This window comes from Chelmon rostratus, chromosome 1, assembly GCF_017976325.1.
Source record: "Chelmon rostratus isolate fCheRos1 chromosome 1, fCheRos1.pri, whole genome shotgun sequence".
Taxonomy (NCBI): domain Eukaryota; kingdom Metazoa; phylum Chordata; class Actinopteri; order Chaetodontiformes; family Chaetodontidae; genus Chelmon; species Chelmon rostratus.
The window spans coordinates 33,132,430-33,152,418 of record NC_055658.1 but is presented as its reverse complement, the minus strand read 5'-3'; positions in this window follow the sequence as shown (position 1 = coordinate 33,152,418).

Genomic DNA, 19,989 nt, shown 5'->3' with positions numbered 1-19,989 from the left:
CCCGCTCAGCGGTTAACGACGATCACTGAAACAACCACATGAGGGGTCGGAAGGCGGGTGGTCCAGGACCATCAGGGGCTGATGGAGCGGAGTTGTGGATGACCTGAGCTCCATTAGGAGAGAAGAGTTTAAGTCGAGAGAGTCTCTCCAGATCTGAACTAATGTCTGAATCCTTAGAACAATCAATACTTTTATCATTTCGTCTTTCCCTGCTCTGCAGCTCCTCCTTTCCTCACTGTTATTTCCAGTTACCCTGTTACTCAGGAGCGTATCCGGCTGCCCCGAGGCATCACTGTAATGGGAAGTGTGGCGGGCTGGGAAGCAGGTCGATGGACATTGATCCGCCTCATTATTCCGCTCCATCGAGCGCTCACCTCGGCCATTAAGGGCTAAATAAAAACCAAATGCCCCCCCGTTCTAACTCTCAGTGATATTCTGATGCTCGGCTCTACCGTTGGTCTTTATTGTTGTTTAAAAGCCGCAGCACTTTATTGACTCTTTGTTTAGACGGCGAGGCTCGGCGTTCCGGCGTGGCGGATGTAATTACCGGCTGTTTTAGCTTTGGCGGGGCTTCGGGCGGGGCGGAGGAACCCAGGAGGCGACGGTCGATGGCGCCCGGCAGCGTGGTGCTCTTATCAGCGGCGGAGAGATCTAATTCAAACTCTCAACTTTCCACTTTCAACCACCTGGAGAGGAAGGAAGGATGCAGGCTGTTAGTGCTGCAATTCTCTGCAGGGTGGGAAAGATCTTAACCTGAGCTAACAGGCCCCCCCCCCACACGCACACACACACACCCACACACACACACACACTTCTGACTCACATGGTTTTAATCTTGGTTCCTCACTGGTCTCTAAGATAACTGCTCACTGAAGGTGCTTCACTGTTTCAAAGCAAAGAACACGCCGACCATCCTTCATGACAACAGAGGAGACGTTTCTGTCCCATAGTTCTTTGCAGCAGCAACATATAAAGCCAAGAGCTACACGTCACATGACACGTCCACAGTCTGTATCAACCAGAACGTCCACAGCTGACGGTGTGACTGAGTTCTGCCTCTGGAGTTCTTCACAGACTCATCATCATCATCAGCAGGCTAACCATCACACAGTCTGAAGAGAAAGATGATGTTTTCAGTCCAGCATGAGTAGATCAGGACAGTGAAGGTATGTACTGTGGTAGATCTGTAGACGAACACGTCATTCACAACACAGCAGTTCATACGTTACAGCAGAGAGCATAGAGATGGGCCGTTCCTTTCAAAGAGCCGTTCAAAAAACTGGCTCATTCGGCTCATTTTTATATTTATGAAGTTTTAAGAAGGCAGTCTGGCCTCAACTCGTTTTATCTTGGAAATAACCACTGGGAGGAATGAATTCAGATATCCCACCAATATGAGTTTAAATTATTCTGAAATATTGATTTTAACGTTATTTGACATGTGTGGATTAGATTTTAAAGTCTGATCTGGATTAATTGTAAATATTCCACAGGGTGGCGCCACATCACTCTGCTTTGACAGTGCTTTGCTTTTTTTGTTACTGGCGCACTCACGTGAAGGCAGCGTGCACAAGGTGGCGTGATGCTATTTGCAGCTGGGCAGCGCTCCTCCCCATGTAACCCGGAAAAAAAAAAGAACGGTTCTCAGCTGCGACTCGGTTCCCATCGTTCATGTGAACGAGCCGTTCAAAAGAACCAGTTCGTTCGTGAACGTCACAACACTAGTTCATACGTTCATACGCTGCAGAGAGCAGCCTGAACAGCGACAGACTGTCTGTGAAAGCAGCTGCACAGTCAACAACATGCACTGATGCTGAGAACTGACGAAGAGGAGCGACGGCGTCTGGACACAAGCTGGAGGTCATGTGATCTACCACCAGTGGGTTTAGTGAATCCTGAACTTGGATCATCTGCGTGTTTGTCTCTGTCCACAGAGACTCCAGTCTGCAGTTCACATTCATTCAGCAGCCGTAAAACACACAGGGAGAAGTTTCCAAGAGGAGCTTTCAGTCGTCCGTCTGCAGGGAGTTATAGTTTCACCACATCAGACTCTCGTCAACAACATCCACCGTCACATGACGAGCAGTTGGATTCTCTCAGCACTGTGGTTATCTTTTCCCGAGACCTCATGAATTCTCCTCCACAACTTTCCTCGATCTCCCAGGTTCATCCAGGTCGAGGATCATTTTTTCACTTTGTGACTGAGACCCTGATGCAGCTTTCAACACCAGATCCCACTGGAGCTGAACTGAGGCATTCTTTAAAGGCTGCAGGTTAATTTTTTCCCACTTTCGGTCCATGAAAATGATCGTGTACGTAATGAATGTGATCTTATATGTAATGAATGCGATCGCAAATGTAATGAATGCGATCGTAAATGTAATGAATGTGATCCTAAATGTAATGAATGCGATCGTAAATGTAATGAATGTGATCCTAAATGTAATGAATGCGATCGTAAATGTAATGAATGTGATCCTAAATGTAATGAATGTGATCGTAAATGTAATGAATGCGATCGTAAATGTAGTGAATGTGATCGTAAATGTAATGAATGCGATCGTAAATGTAATGAATGTGATCCTAAATGTAATGAATGTGATCGTAAATGTAATGAATGTGATCCTAAATGTAATGAATGTGATCGTAAATGTAATGAATGCGATCGTAAATGTAGTGAATGTGATCGTAAATGTAATGAATGCGATCGTAAATGTAATGAATGTGATCCTAAATGTAATGAATGTGATCGTAAATGTAATGAATGCGATCGTAAATGTAATGAATGTGATCGTAAATGTAATGAATGTGATCGTAAATGTAATGAATGCGATCGTAAATGTAGTGAATGTGATCGTAAATGTAATGAATGCGATCCTAAATGTAATGAATGTGATCGTAAATGTAATGAATGTGATCGTAAATGTAGTGAATGTGATCGTAAATGTAATGAATGTGATCGTAAATGTAATGAATGCGATCGTAAATGTAATGAATGCGATCGTAAATGTAGTGAATGCGATCGTAAATGTAATGAATGTGATCGTAAATGTAATGAATGCGATCGTAAATGTAATGAATGCGATCGTAAATGTAATGAATGCGATCGTAAATGTAGTGAATGTGATCGTATATGTAATGAATGTGATCGTATATGTAATGAATGTGATCGTATATGTAATGAATGCGATCGTAAATGTGATGAATGTGATCGTAAATGTGATGAATGTGATCGTAAATGTAATGAATGTGATCGTAAATGTAATGAATGTGATCGTAAATGTAATGAATGTGATCGTAAATGTAATGAATGCGATCGTAAATGTAATGAATGCGATCGTAAATGTAATGAATGTGATGGTGTACGTAAACTGTCAAACAGCTCTGAGTGATGAGAGAGCAGAGAAAGTCCATCAGTGTTCCCACCCCCTCAGTGTGACTTCAGTCTGAACAGGAGAGGGAGAACTTCACCTTCCTTTGTACTACACTGTGTGTGTGTGTGTGTGTGTGTGTGTGTGTGTGTGCGTGTGTGTGGATACTATTTCTTTATTCATGCAGCAGGAAAGTGCATGGTGTTTACAGCGAGATAACCTTGACAGCTATGAAATCTTACATTTTTTATTATTTCAGCAGCGTTGTGTGCGCAGCCAGATAAGAACTTGTATTTGGGATAAATGTGAGCGGCACAAAGCTACTTTAAACTCCAGGAAGCTGGATAAACACATTAGAAGATGGTAGAAGTGTCGATAAGCTCGGTGGGTTTCTCTCAGCATTATGCTGTTTTGCTGTTATCAGGGAGGAAATATAGAAGATAACAGACATGAGAGATGATGACGACAGCTCGGATTCCTCGACAGCGCTCACATCAGTCCGACTCGGCGTCCGTCCTCACAGGAAGATCCTTTCTACAAGCTCCGTTTGACAGACAGCCACAGATGAAACACACAGCAACAGGATGAAAGCTGCTTTTCTGCACACACACAGCCCAGACACACAAACTAATCAGACCTCAAATCTTTATTATGACAGCGATGGGTTCGTCACCCAGCTGGCTTTAGTCATCCTGTAACATGAAGGGCCGAGATAAAATCTGAGTGAGGCTCTGTGTTCATGTGCATCCCTGTCTCCTGCAAAGTACATTTAAATACTCAGCTCAGGGTTTTCAAAGCCACCCCCTTGATGTTAGCACAGAAAAAGGTGAATTATCCACCAGCAGTTCCTGTTTGCAGTGGAGGAGCAGGCGAACATCAGTGGATGACTTTGATGCAGAAGAAAACAGGATGAAGTTATAAGGAGCGTGGATTCATGGACGCGTATTCTCGATGGACGTCAGAGTTAATGAAGTCGCCACGCTGGAAATATGTCGACGTCTGTGTGTGTTCAGATGTGGCTCACTTGTGACTGGAGTGTGAATTTACATGCTAATTCTGGCAATCAGGCTCTTGGGGTTTTAAAGTACCTTAATTGACTCAAGTGCAGCCAAATCAGCAGCCAAACTACAATAATTAATTTCCTGTGACACCGCCGTGCTCCTGCCTCTTTCATCTCACACTCCCTGCCTCATGTCTCTGGCCTCGCACCCCCCCCTTCAACTCTGACTTGGTTCGTTATCTTCAGCTCATCCAGGCTGCACATCTTTCACCACCCCCAGGTTTCTGTGAAGGTCAGTCAAGCTGAATGAAGCCTAGGTGCTGAAACTTAGCGGCTAGCTGTCACTCAAAGCAGCCATGCCCATAATTATGCATAACGCCAATCTGTATTTTAATTAAAACACGTGAGTTATATAAAAAAATCTCCTCCTGTACAGCTGTCATGAACAGGAATATTAGCTAAAGAGACCAAAACTGTTTCAGCACCAGTCTGTAAACATGTTTATTTCTGCTGTAAAGTTTAACATGGGGGTCTATGGGGAATGACCTGCTTTTGGAACCAGCCTCGAGTGGCCGGTTTGGGAACTGCAGTTCCATGTTGGCTTCATTTTTCTGCCCTGAAGGTTTTCTGCTTGTGTGAGACACAAACAGAAAACCAAAAGAACGTCGTCTATCACAACATTACCTTAACTTACGGGGAGGCTTCCAGCTGTGCAATGCTAACGCTAGCTAAGCTGTTTTTGATACTGTGTGTGTGTGTGTGTGTGTGTGTGTGTGTGTGTGTGTCATCAGAGTTGGTGACTGGTTGCCCAAAGCAGCCGTCAGAGTGAAACCCACATATTTATTCTTCTGTTTGCTGTGTATCGTGGGATGTTCATCACACCTGTAGCCATGCAGACTAACCTCTGACCACACCCCAGGACAGCATGCGGAAGCCCCCCCCCCCCCCCCCCCCCCCCCGACTCACCACGAAGTCACGAAACTTAAAAAGGAACGAGGAGCGAAGGAAATCCACATTCATGCGTGTTCTGTGGAGGTTTATTGATTCTCCGAGGAGGCGAGAGGAGAGGAGCGACGGAGCTGGAATCAATGGAGCGGGAAATTAGCCCTTAATTAATAAATATTAGTATTCAGCTCGTCCACCACTGCTGGAGGAGACACCTGAGAGCATACTAAACACACACACACACACACACTAACACACACACTAACATACACACACACTAACATACACCCAGACACACACACTAACACACACACAGACTAACACACTAACATACACACACTAACATACAAACTAACATACACACACACTAACATACAAACTAACATACACACACACTAACACACACAGACACACTAACACACACACAGACTAACACACTAACATACACACACTAACATACAAACTAACATACACACTAACACACACACACACACACACACACACAGAGAGAGACTAACACTGGGGGGAGCTGCAGGCTGCAGGTGTTGGGATTCAGTGAAAAGAACAAACACCTGTAACAGGTAAGAGGTTCAGTGAAAGCTGAGCAGCAGATCTGCAGTCAGTTGTATAAAAAGGTCTTAAAATATCTGAAATCACACGGGCTCCCCTCCACACACACCACATGTTCACGCAGTTTCTTTACAGGTGATCACACACTCCAGCTGTCTCTGTGTTTCTGTTGTCATGACAACTGCATAAGTGAGTGAGCTGGAAAACTGCAGCTACTGTGAAAAACATTAAAAAGTAAAAAAACAAACAAAAACAAAACCAGTTTCCAGATGTTTCCCTCGTAGCCTGGTTCCAGTCGGACTCGTGGACCAGTGCAGGCTGAGAAAACACCTGCGACCATCACAAACTCCCATCAACCCTATTAAAGGAGTTCTGTTCTAATACGGAACTACTGAGGCGTCACTGACGCGCTAGATGTTACCTGAGGCTATTTGCTAACTACTCTGTTGACTTACTGTGATCAAAAACAAAACGACTGTACTTGTTGAATCAAGGGTGATCCATTTATTCCACGAGTCCAACATCAGGTTAAGCACTGTAGTCACAAGCCAAAATCCAATAGCAGTGAGCCAACATAGCGCTTAGCGTTTACCCTAGCGTAGCGTAGCGGTCAAAACACTTTGCCCTTCCGGGTAGGACGCCTGACCAACAACTCATAGTTCCACCTATTTACCTGGCGAAAGGTCAATTAACATGCGCCACCCAGTGGACAAATATAAATCACACTCGTAAAGAAACCATACATTTTGGCTCCTACAAACCCAAACACACACCTGTGTCTACACCCCGACGGCTGGTTAGCATGAACTGAGATCAGCAGGGAGGAAACACTGTAAACTCAAACAAAGCGTCATTTCTTCGCCGCACTCTTTATGCTAATTCATGGAAAACAGTTTGTTTTTTACCTGCAGGTCAGTCGTACACAACCTGGCAGGTGTGTTACCACAGCAGACCTCTGCTGCTCGGCATCTGCAGCCGTCAGCAGCAGGAAGACGAACAAAGTCATCATCAGTTCTTTACTTCCAGCCCACAACACGGGGACACACGTTAAACTCAGCAATATCATGCAAGCAGGAATGGGGGGGCAGTGGTCATGGTGGACAGTAAGGGGAAGTGGAGGAAGATGGCGTTAAAGGTTGGAGGAAGCGGGATAAAAGCTGCGTCACTGTGGACAGGAAGACAAATACACCCCCCGCCACAGATCTACATGGCATCACACATCACACAGGCTGCTGTAAAGCACCTGATTGGTGGAGGTTTTAGGCTCGTGTACAGCCTGAGAGGAAGAACTGCAGACACCACTGAGGCCTGATGAAGGCACGCCACTTCCTGTGAGCATTTTCCAAAATAAAATAAAGTAAAATAACAAAACCTTCTATGTTCTCATTAAATGTGTGTTAGTTGTACTGGCTGAATGACATCAGCTGATGTTTTTTACAGTGATTGGCTCGCTCACTCATTTTACTGCCTCTCGTGTTCCGCCATCCTTTCCCGACCCTTATGAAGGACATATTTTAACCAAAACCACGATCTTTCTCTACCCCCACCGACTCAAACCGCAGTGCAGAGGTGGAAGTAACTCTGGATTTAACCACAAACACTTTGCTTCATGTTCAGCAGCAGTTAGTTCAGTCAGTTTTACAAACATCTGCATCATCGTCACACATCCATCATCGTTCCTCTGGTGTGTCTCTGAAATATTAATTCAAGAAAATCACTTTTTTCAACTGGACGAGCCGGTTGGTTTATTTTTAAATTGGTTCAACGAGGAATAAAACTAAAACACAGAATTATTTGAGTGCATGAAAAGATGTCGAAGCCTCCTGCGAATGAAATGATTCAAGTCGGCGGCAGCAGAGTTTGAGGACCCGAGTGAAAACAAGCGTGAAGAGTAGCTAATGGCTTTGACCCGGAGCAGTTTCAGGCGTGTCATTGGACAGAAACCACGGCGTGATTTTAATCAGGCGATCCGTTCGGCCCTGAGGGGGCCGATAAAGTGATAAACCTCTGAAGAGCCTCTGACACAGGAGGCAGACAGACAGGAGACGTGGCCTCGCTGGGCAGATGATATGACGGACAGCAGGAGGACAGGCGCTGTGTGTGTGTGTGTGTGTGTGTGCGTCTCACTCTGCTCTGCTGTTTCATGCTGCACGCCGGGTGTTTGCTCTCATCCAGGCCTGATTGTTTCCAAACGGGGAGAATTTGGCGGTGGAGATATCTGAGCTGCACTTGTGGCGTGGCACGAGGCCGATCTGCCGTCCGCCGTCGAGACTGAAATATCTCGGCTCTGCTACTTTTATTTATTTAATTATTTGGATTTTTGGGCTTTGTTTGGTTCATTAGAAAGCTCAGCAGAGACAGAACAGGAAACAAAGGCAGAGAGAGTTGAGCAAGACTTCTTGTGCTGCATCCAGAACCTCTGATTTTTCATCTAGCGCCACCAGCAGGTCAGTTTTCAATCATCCAGCGACTCATCAAAATGTCTACCAGATGGACTGGCACAAAACCTGGTTCAGGCACAGTTCCCGGAGCTTCTGTGATCTCTGTGAGTACAACAACACAATCCAGCACAGCGTATCGTGCACACCTTACTTTAGGCAGTTGCAGAGTCCAAATCAATGCATTTCCTGTTCAATGTGTGTAAGTGGCATTAAGTTTCTACACAGTTTACTCTTTGAGTGGTATTCCTGTTAAATTTGAGAAGAAAGATTTCTCTTGGGTTAAGGATTGAACGGTCGGAGAGAAGACTGAACATAATGTCTCACCTGGAGAAAACCAAAAAAATCCTTTTGCTGAATTCCAAACCTTCTGAATTTGTCTAAAAGACAAAAAACATCTTTCTCAAGAAAGTTACATATTAGTTTTAAACCTTTGTTGTGCCAGTTATTAAATATACTAATGCCTACGCCTGGGGGGGAATGTCACATTGTTAATAAGAGGCTGCATTGCACTTGAGAGGTTTTCCCGCCCAAGATGACACCTGATGTTGTGCTGCTGACTTTTTATCTGCCTCCATCATCAGGTCAAATTTTCAATTTGCCCAAAACTTTGTTTTATGACCAAAAACCTGCAAAAGCAATGACGATCCCGTCAGCCTGCAGCTGTGATGATGAAGATGGTAAACATTAAACCTGATAAACATCAGAATGTTAGCGTCGTTGCTGTGAGAGCGTTAGCGTGCTGACGTTAGCACTTAGCTCAGCGCTGATGGCTGCAGACACACAGACATGGCGGCCGGGACACAAGCTTTCTCATATTACACCCAGACAGAAATTAAAATGTGTCTTTGAAAGCAGTTCATGCAGGAAACAGACCGATTCGATCTGATTCTCACAAACCTGCTGCATCGCGCTGGACAGACTCATTAGCATAAAGTAGAGGTCAAGTCATGATGAGGCAAATTCCAATGCATCGACCGGTCCGTCAACTCACCGTGTCGTATCCATCATGTGACCAGATCTCCCGCCCTCCATAGAAAATGAATAGTCAATGAACCTGTGTGTCTGTACCATTAGCCCGTTAGACTTGATGGAAGACTATGGGAAAGATGTCATGAGGGTTAAAATACTGTGCATCAATAATGTAGAAGTATAATTACTCAATCTGGGTTGATTTAACTTAAACAATGGGCTTTGGCTGATGTGATGTGTCCATGTTTGCCTTTTTAGCCACTTCTTTCAAAAGGAAAATCAAACATACAAAGTGTTGATATTTACAGTATTTACAGGTCAGATGTAGGTCCTGTCCTGAGTGCATCAGTCTCGTTACTATTAATCGTCTCTGAAAGTGTTGACGAGTGCTTTTAGTTGTTATCGGCTGTTGTTATTAAGGGATCTTCATCAAATATGTTTGTGCTGATGTAAAAAAAGGCTGATATGTTGTTGTCAGATTTGTGTGTGCATTAAATGACAGCTGGCTGATAACAGACAGAGCGGTGTTAGCCAGTTAGCTCAGAGCAGCGAAAATGTTCGTGAGTTCGATCATTCTTGGTGATTATTCGGCTCTGTCACAAAGGTGCAAAGGTAAAGTCACCTGGAATTGTTTGGAGAGACAAACATTGACCATATTGAACATTCAGCCAATGACATCCCAACATGTGTCCCTTCAGACATCACAGCCTGAACACCTGCAGCAAACTCAGCCTGTAAAACACGTTTCAGTGTGCACACAATCACATTGTGAAGCACTCTTAATACTCATTTAGATTTAGACTTTATCTGAAAGGTACATTTATTTCTGACTTGGATCATCATGCCTCACACTGCCAAAGGAAACGTGCAGCAGGAAACACTGAGATCACTGCACACAGACTGTAATACGCTGCAGATCTGCACACTTGTCTTGTTCTTGGAGTTCTTCTGCCTTTGATGTAAAACCAACATGTCCAAACAGTACGTGTGCTCCTCTGAATTTATTTTGATGTTGGATATTTTCTTACCTTAATGTATGCAGCAGTGTGTGTATCAGCGTGTACACACACCCATTATAGCAAGATCTGTGTGAGCTCATTTCACGGCGTCACAGTGGTGTAGAAGCTAAAGCTGCAGGTACTTTCCAACAGGCCCGGTGGGGGAATGCTGCTCCTCTCTTGCTAAACTTAACCTTGGACACCCCAGATAAATATCTGTGTTTGGTTGCTGGCAAACCAGGAGAGCTTCATGGGTGTTGCATATCGGTTTGACTCATCAAAGGGAACCTGCATTCAGCTTTCTCAGACATTTGGAAGGTCCTGCTTGGACTGAGGAATGAACACGTACGACAGCCCAGATATGATGAGCACCAGCACCCACACGCCATATAAACACTTAGATAAGCAGGAAAGGACGTGCAAGTAGCTCCCGGTCCATCAAAGATGATGCTCCTGGATCAGCGCAGACCGCCACGCCAGAGCGTTTCACAACTGCCCGTTATATGGCCCCCTCCAGGATGTAACGGGGAGTGACTGCCACCTGCTGGGAGACTCTGCACACCCACTCAGCACGTCTCTTGTCACACCTTACAGCAGGCATGTCAAACTGATTCCAGAGAGGGCCATGTGGCTGCAGGTTTTCGTTCCAACCAAGGAGGAGCACACCAGGCTGGAATTAATTAATCAGCTGATTTCAGTCTTCAGCTGATAACTAATGATCCCTTGATGTTGATTGGTTGGCCTGGTGTGCGCCTCTGGTTGGAATGAAAACCTGCAGCCACACGGCCCTTTATGGAGTCAGTTTGACATGCCTGCTGTAAGGTGTGACAAGAGACGTGCTGAGTGGGTGTGCAGAGTCTCCCAGCAGGTGGCAGTCACTCCCCGTTACATCCTGGAGGGGGCCATATAACGGGCAGTTGTGAAACGCTCTGGCGTGGCGGTCTGCGCTGATCCAGGAGCATCATCTTTGATGGATGTGCCTTACAGAGATAACGGGCACTTATCCCAGAGGCAAAAGAAATTCAACACACTCCACAGCTCAGCCACAGTTGTGACTGAAAGAGCATTTGGGCTTGTGAAGCACCTGCCCATAGAAGACCCCAAAAGAGTCCCAGTGGTGATTACAGCTGCATGTGTTCAACACAAGGAGGGAGGAGGGCCACCGAACGGAGGATGTGCATGATGTGCACATCCTCCGTTCGGTGGCCATGGCAATAACCATGGCAACCATGGCAATAAATGTCCAGCAGTGGCCCCCGAAAACACTGCAGGTCAAAGAAAAAGAGGCACAAACAGGATCAAGATTGCATTTATTTCCTTGCAGCACAGACTACATGACATCACACATCAGCCCTTCAACAAACCAATAGAATCTAAGCCATCGACAGAATCAGCTGATAAACGGCTTCTTTCCTTTGTTAAAGGAGAATTCATTTGTTTGACGACGTCATTCCTTTCACTCATCACATCCATTGCTTGTTTCTGCAGGACCATGAGTTCCAACCTCTGCCCCCCCTGCTCAAACAGCTGGGCTGCTTCAGATGTGGACTGCTGTTTCCTCTTTGGTTCAGGTTGTGAAGTTTTTGGTCGTGGGCCAACTGGCTCTGATGAAGATCCTGATCCTCAAAGTGCTCCAACAATCCAAAAATGCTGCTAACATTCAGTTCACCGAGCTTCCAGACTTCAGCTCAACCTTCACCGACGAGAAGACGAGTCAGCTGCTGGCTCCACGCCATCTTCCTCTTCTTATCGTTTTGCATCTCAGAATAGAAACGAGTTGCCTTAGTCCCGAAAACTAACCCGCCTTTCAGTTGGCTGGATGTAATGTAATGATGTAGCATCGCACCCCTGACACACCCACCAAACCAGAGGCAACGAGCCTCGAAGCTTCACGCAGCGTTTCACACTGTTTGCAGGAAACACGTCGTACAGCCGTGTTCAGACTGATTGATCCTGGCCCTGGTTTGACATCACTGTTTGGGGGTGTGGCCAGATGTTATAAATACCCACAGAGATCACAGAAGCTCCGGTTTTCTGCCTGATTACTCAGTGAGGTTTTTCCTGCCTCTCTGCAACTGAAGCTACAATCTGCTCGCTCTGTTCCACAGCGCAATCAGCCCGACTTCACATATGCTTCACTGAGGTTTTATCAGACTGATGGTTTGAAAATGCGGATAATCCCCAGGCTCTGAAATGGACTCGGAGGCTATTTACAGTCCAGGTCTTTGCTGTTGCTCCAGATTTGTTTGGTTAAGTGTGAGTGCAGCTCACAGATTTGAGCGTCCGTCTCTCTCTGTCCACAGTTTGCTGCCAGGCTCCGCCGCCTGCCAAGTCTGATCCATCTCATTAACAAACACACCTCCCCGGTGACTTCCCTCCTCTCCTCGTTCCCTCAGTCTGTCGCCGGGGACGTCCTCCCGTGCGTCCTGGTAATTAGAGCCGCGGGGCCGGATGAAGGGGCGAAGAGGTAAAAGAAGAGGAGGCACATGTAAGCTGTTGGTGTAAATCAAAGTCTCATTCAGGAGACAGAGGAAGTGTTTGGTCATTACAGCTTGGCGGGGAGCAGACAGGCGTAGCTGAGCTTGTTTTGGCTGCCGTGTTTATCCTGGTTGTTCTAATACTGCTCTCTCCCAGGACCAGGACGCAAAAAAACACCGGCAGCTGCTAAATGTAAAAACCGTCGTGTGAACAATGCTCCAAAAAACAAAGCAAGTTGGCCAAAAATATCAGAGGCGGCTGGCTCACGGACGCCGTGAATGTTCTGCATCTGACAGCAACAGAAAGCTGAACTTTCCCAGAGACTGGAAAAGGTGGCTTGTTGCATTCTGCACGGAAACAGGAGTGAAACAACACAGGAGGCATTTTTCTTCATCTGGCAGAGTCGACACGTGTGAAATGAGACACAAAGCTTTGTCACAGCATTTAAACCTCAGTGGAAACGCCACAATAAGAGCGACCGTTTGTGCTCAGGGCCGAAGTATCGGTGCACATTTACTGCGTGAGATTCAACATGGTGAACGATGTTGGTGAACACAGCTGATCTACAGATGTATGCTTGTAGATCGCAGCGATGCGTCAATCAGCCGCCATGTTGTCCTGGAAAGCTGCTCGTCTGAAGCAGTTTGATTTGTGTATTTATGATACCTAAAAACTGCAGTTTTTCATGCCAAAATACTTTATCCTCTGTACATAGTAATGTTTCTATAACGGTATTTAAGATGAACTTCCCCCACGTGTTTCTAACCACGTTTTTCTTACTGCGTAGAAAAAGGTTGCCATGATAGAATTTTATTTAATTTTTGGAATAATTGCTGAATTAATTAATTAAAAGACATAATTACCACAAAGACAGATGAACATTTGTGGCAAGCTTCACAATTCTGTCTTTATGAAATGTTACTCCCTGTTGTTGGTTTTGACATTTTCTGACATTCAAAGTCTGGCGTTTTATTATATATTTTTTTTATTTGAACGGAGCACGGCGCTGCTGCAGGATGGCGGCAGGGATGCGCGTCACATCTGCGAAGCTGTCTGCTTCACAGTGTTACTGAAGTTTGGAAACTGCTCCTCAACAGAGACATGGGAAACACAGTTAAAGAGTTAGACGTCATACTAATATGTACTTTTGTCCCATTAGCGACTGAGAGCTATTGTGACAGAGTAGAGGAAGCATATTCCTGAACGGCTAGTGCGTTAGCAAGTAGGGAGAGTAGCTACTGTTCATGAGTTCAAACTGAGCCGATGTCGACGTATCTGAGCTGAAACTTGATTAATTCTGTTTAAGTATATTTCAGAAAAACACACACAACGTAGCCTACCCACAAAATGTTATATTACAGTAACATTTGAGTAAATGTCAGTTAGGTTAGCATAATCAGGTATTTCCCGCTCGCTGTAACCTGTAGCCTGCAGTACGAACAGATTCCCCCATGTGTGCAAACAGAAATAAAACAAATACATTTACATAAAAATTCATCTTTGTGCTTTTGAAACTGTAATTTTGGAAGTTATGCTAGCCTGTGATGCTACAATGGTGACATGGACAGCAAAACAGTTACCGAGCAACCGATTTACCTGAGACTTTACTAGTTAAGACATTTCTCCAGTTTAATGTTTTCATGTTTGAGTCTAGCTAATGGCAACTAAGAACTTAGGAACGACTTCAGGTTCAAAAAAAGAAAACGATTAATGAAAAGCTGCTGCAGCTGGTTGTTAGCATAGAAATGATTTCAGCAGGTAAAAACACGTCATTTTTACATTCCTGTTTGTGTACAAACTAAATAAATAAAATGCAACTGAGAGGAACTGGTCAGCATATTTTTGAACTTTGAGAGAGTGAGGCTAGCTGTTTCCCCTTGGTTCCGGTCTTAATGCTAAGCTAGGCTAATCACCTCCTGATTCCAGCTCCATACTTCATGAGTCTGCTGTCAGCTTCTCATCATCTCATGTCATCTGGTTTCACTGAGTAGGCGAAGCAAACCAGCAGAGCAAACTGAGGAGTAAAGGAAAAAGTCAAGTCTAGTAAGCTAACTAATTAATGAGCAAGCTAATGAGCTAACTGGCTAGCTAGCGGTTAAGAACCATTCATCAGCGATTCTCTGCTGTTCACTGGTTTGTGGGTGACGAGCGCAGACTGCTTCATTAAACAGCAGGTCACGCGTCGTTAATGAACGTCAGACGTCTTTCAGTTATGACGAGAACGTTCTCGTGTGCTTTTGTTTACGATGTTCTCTGCTTCACCTCCGGACGTGTCGGAGGCTGAACGGGTGATAATGAGGACAGAACGAGCAGCACATTAAATGTGCGAGCTGTTGTTGCTGTAACATGTTTAAACCTTCCTATTTCCTTAAAGCCTCCTCACAGCTTCTAACACTTTACACATTAGCGAGGGGCTAATTTATCAGAGGAATTCTCATTACAGACGGATAACTTCGTGAGTTTGCCACCACGGCTTTATCTCCAAGCACAACTTTACTCTTGTCTTTATGTTCGTACGAGCTCGTTTGATTCGGGCGTCACAACATTGGCATTGATTAGTTTGTAGGTGTTCTGCTGACAGTTGGATCCACATTTTTAACCACACACACACACACACACACACACACACACACACACACACACACGGTGAGATTGAAAGTGTAGAAGTCATGCAGAAAAGAAAAGTAATTTAGCTGTGAACCACCGCCGTCAGCTCTGCGAGCAAACAAACAATCACCAGCAGTCAGCTCCAAATAATCAGCGCAGATTGAACCCAGCTCCGACAGTCATCATGATGACAAATTGTGGCCATTACCACAGTCCTGTTATCTCCGCTCTTTGGTTTCTATCGCTGATATGGATGCATGAGTCCACATTCACTGTGAGGAAAACTGAAAAAAAACAAATGTCCAAAAACATGGACAGAGAGCGTCTGTCACCAGAAACAGTAGTACAGTAAGATGAGAGGGCTTCAGGGAGGGTGGTTATACATCACATCACAGCACATGCTCGTTACAGCTAGCGTCTGTAAGCTGCGCTGGGTGTTTGTGGTGAATGCAAACAGACTGCACACACAAGCAATCAGCGCAAAAATGACGAGCGACAAACAGATTTAGATTAAATCTGCAGAGTTGTCTTCTCTTTGTATTGTAAGTGTATTTAAAGGAACTCTTACACCTTATGTTTCTGTACATATTAAACCAGATGAACAGGTTTATTACCTTCACAGGTGAAGCTTCAAACCTTTAGCTGTTTAGCTTTATGCTAAGCTAAAGATGATCACTGGCTGCAGAGTTAAAACACAGTATTGTACTCTTTAACTCACAGTGTGACACTTGAGCCGACAGAACAACAGTTTTTAATGAACGTTCAGCAAGCAAAGCGGTCAGAGCTCCAACTAAAGGACAGTTCAGCACTGCTCAGTCCAACAGATCCCAGGTCAGAATCTGGGAGAGCAGACAGACGGGGTCCAGGCGAGCTGAGTGTAGGACATCCACACGAGGTCTCGCAGGGAGGGCAGACAGGCAGGTGACTGGGATCACCTGAGCACATAGCACAGGCGCAGGCGCAGGCGCAGGCGCAGGCGCAGGCGCAGGCGCAGGCCGGATCAGGTCACTGAGCACACAAACAAAGCAGGACAGACTGATGGACTCATTATCTCTGGGGTTGATATACTGTGAGGTCTTGATTGAATGATTGAGCACACCTGAGCCCAGCCTGCTGACCACGCCCTGGAGTGATGTCACTCATCCCTCCAAGACAGCAGACAGGGGAGAGACAGACAAGAGACAATCGAAGGGAAAACAGGGGGGGGGGGGCACTGCAGATCTTTTTTTAGTAAGAAAACAAATGAGCTCCTTCTTGATCTAAAATGTCGAACTATACGTGACGCACTCCCAAAATCCCTCCGAAAAACAACAATAACTCTAAAAACATCTCTGAACTGTCTGAACACTGTGTCTGTAGTTTTTTCTATGAGTGGTACCACGTTACAAACTGTTGTTCCTTACAGGAGAAAATTATATTTCCCTGCTCAGGACACTAAAAATTACATCAAATCACAAAAGAAAAGAGCTGGTGGGATGTGTTGAAGGTCACAGCTGAAACAAACTTTAACAGACAGACTGAAGTGAGAGGGAGGGAGAGACAGTGTGCTTTGTCAGGAGGAAGGTTTGCAGAGAGCAGAAGGTGTGACAGAGGAGTAAAAACACTCAAAGACAGCGAAGGCGTCAGACTGGAAACAGCAAAGGCTGCTTCTGTCCTGGAAGCTGGGATCACTCGTAAGTTCAGAGTCTGAGCAGGTGTGAAATACAAAGAGAGTGTTGAAGTGTAAAAGCGATGAAAAACAAGGCTGTGTGGAGGAGAAACAGAGCGAGTCCATCAGCTGTCAGCGAGGGTGCGTTTCCTGACCGTCAGCTGTTTCCTCCTGTGAAACTCGACGCCGCTCGACTCGACGCTGAGCCTAAACATAGAGACAAACTCCATCGAGCGTAAAGTCGTCTCATTCAAACGCAGTGTGTGATCGTCGCCGTGGTGATGAGCTCTGCAGTCTGTGTCGGAGGAAATTGGTTTAATCTGCCTGTTTTCTGCCTCCGCAGGTTCTGACGGCTACACCTGAGCTTTACTGCCATCTACTGGAGAGAAAACCAGGTGGCTGCCAGCAGGAGGGCAAAAAAAACAATCCTGCCTCATCTCTGTTCATTCCTCCTGATCTGCCTCTGCCTCCTCTTCCTCGCCTCACCGCTCCTCTTCCTTCCTGTTTATTTATGGGCAGATTATATGCTCAGAGTTTGGATGCCCGTCCCTGAGATCTCTGCTTCCACCCCGTCACAGTGGAATTTCATTTGTACTGCTCACAGCATTTAAAGGTTGTGATAGAAAAACCTGAGGAGAAGCGTGTCTCTCCAGACACAGTGCACCTGAGTGGCTGATGGTGGCGGGGGGGGCGCTGCCTTCACCTCGGGTTGTACGTATCTTTAACCTCTTGAACTCGACCAAAGCCTCTGGTGGCTTCAGTGTTTGCAAACTGCTCGTTGTTCAAACACAGGAAAGTTCATTTAAGGTGGCCACAAACAGAAAAGAAATGAACAAACGTATTTCTTTCTGTTTTATTCTTAATACATTTCAGATACAGCAGCTCTGCTTCGTATCACGAGAAAAGAAGTTTAAAGAAAGAAAGTGACGAGCCGGAGCCTGACACGCTGATGCAGGTGCAGGCCGGGCAATAACACCTGTGCACTATGATATTTCAATATCATAACAACACGTGACAATTTAAAGGAAAATTCTGATTCAAACAGCTCAGACAGGCGTCAGGTAAATGACTTCCTGCTTTGATTTCACAATAAATAACCTGAAATTTAGTTGCTCATCTCTGAAAAAAAGTTGAGCTCAGTAAACTTGTTACCTGAAGTATATGGACAGCTTTGATTGGCTCAAAGGTGAGATGAATCCACATGTTTATGACTGTTAGCCTAGTTAGCATTTTGCTAGCGTTCAGGAGTCTTTGTGCAGTTTGAATATAATGCATTAATTGACATGACAGCATACAGGAGTCAGGAAAGAAGAGTTTATGGTTCAACATTGCCAAAAACATCCAGTCGGTGGTTTTAGGCAATGTCCAACTCCCCCAACACACGTCATTGACATTACTTTCACTTCTGATGATTTGGAATTAATATTTTGGTCATTTGAAACACAGGAACATGGCAGCAGCCATAGTCACCAGGCAACACAATACGAGCCATCAAAGAAGAGACTTAACGAGTAGCAGGTCGTTATCACGTGACATCCAGATGTCCGAGAGGGTTGTTTAAGAACCAGAATTTTCCTTTTAGTGCATCAATCTGTGGGGAAACGTACAATGTGGCATAGTTGGTAAAACCGAGACCCTGCTAACAAAAGGTTATCTAGCACCACACGCATATTTAAAACACAAAAGGCTCTCTGTAACTAAACTAAATCTAAAGGAGAGCAGTGCATATCAAACCATATTATACATCATAATGCATACCAGTCGACAGATACAAAGTTTGACGCTCATCAGGCATCCATAGCAGTATTTCCTGTCCTGTACAGACTAATCAATAAAGGTACTTACAGAATGCGCCAAACCAATAAAGGTGGCGTGGAGGGAGAAGAGCGTGTCATCGGCGTACGTGATCACGTGATGGGTCGAGACAAAATAGTCAATAACAGACAAGATTCAAAAGGAAAACCCCCAAATGAAATCTTATAAATTAGAATCTGCATTGACATGCCACATTTTCAAACTATACACACTGAGGAAAGATAGAAATACGTTTACATTATTGCTTGACATTCAGTTATGGCTAAAGTTGCGTTCATTATTTGCCAGGAATACAGATTTTAGACCTCATGACTGATGTTATGGTGAGGTGGAGCAGCTGATACATCATGACAGTGATGATGTGATTGATAATAATGTTCCAGATTGAGTGTTTAAATTCTTTGAAATAAATGAGGCGTACTCGCTAATTTTGGATGGCAGAACAGTAAACGACGCGAGGATGTGGATGACGGAACAAAGAGTCACTTCTCCCAGAAGTCCAGTCCAGACCTTAAAAATGAGTGAAAATTTACCAGAAAACAAACTGTGTGCACACACACACACATCAGAAACACACACACACACATCAGAAACACACACACACACACACACATCAGAAACACACACACACACACACACACATCAGAAACACACACACACACATCAGAAACACACACACACACACACATCAGAAACACACACACACATCAGAAACACACACACATACACACACATCAGAAACACACACACACACACACACATCAGAAACACACACACACATCAGAAACACACACACATCAGAAACACACACACACATCAGAAACACACACACACACACATCAGAAACACACACACACACACACACACACATCAGAAACACACACACACATACACACATCAGAAACACACACACATACACACACATCAGAAACACACACACACACACACATACACACACACATCAGAAACAAACACACACACACACACACATCAGAAACACACACACACACATACACACATCAGAAACACACACACATACACACACATCAGAAACACACACACACACACACATACACACACACATCAGAAACAAACACACACACACATCAGAAACACACACATACACACACATCAGAAACACACACAC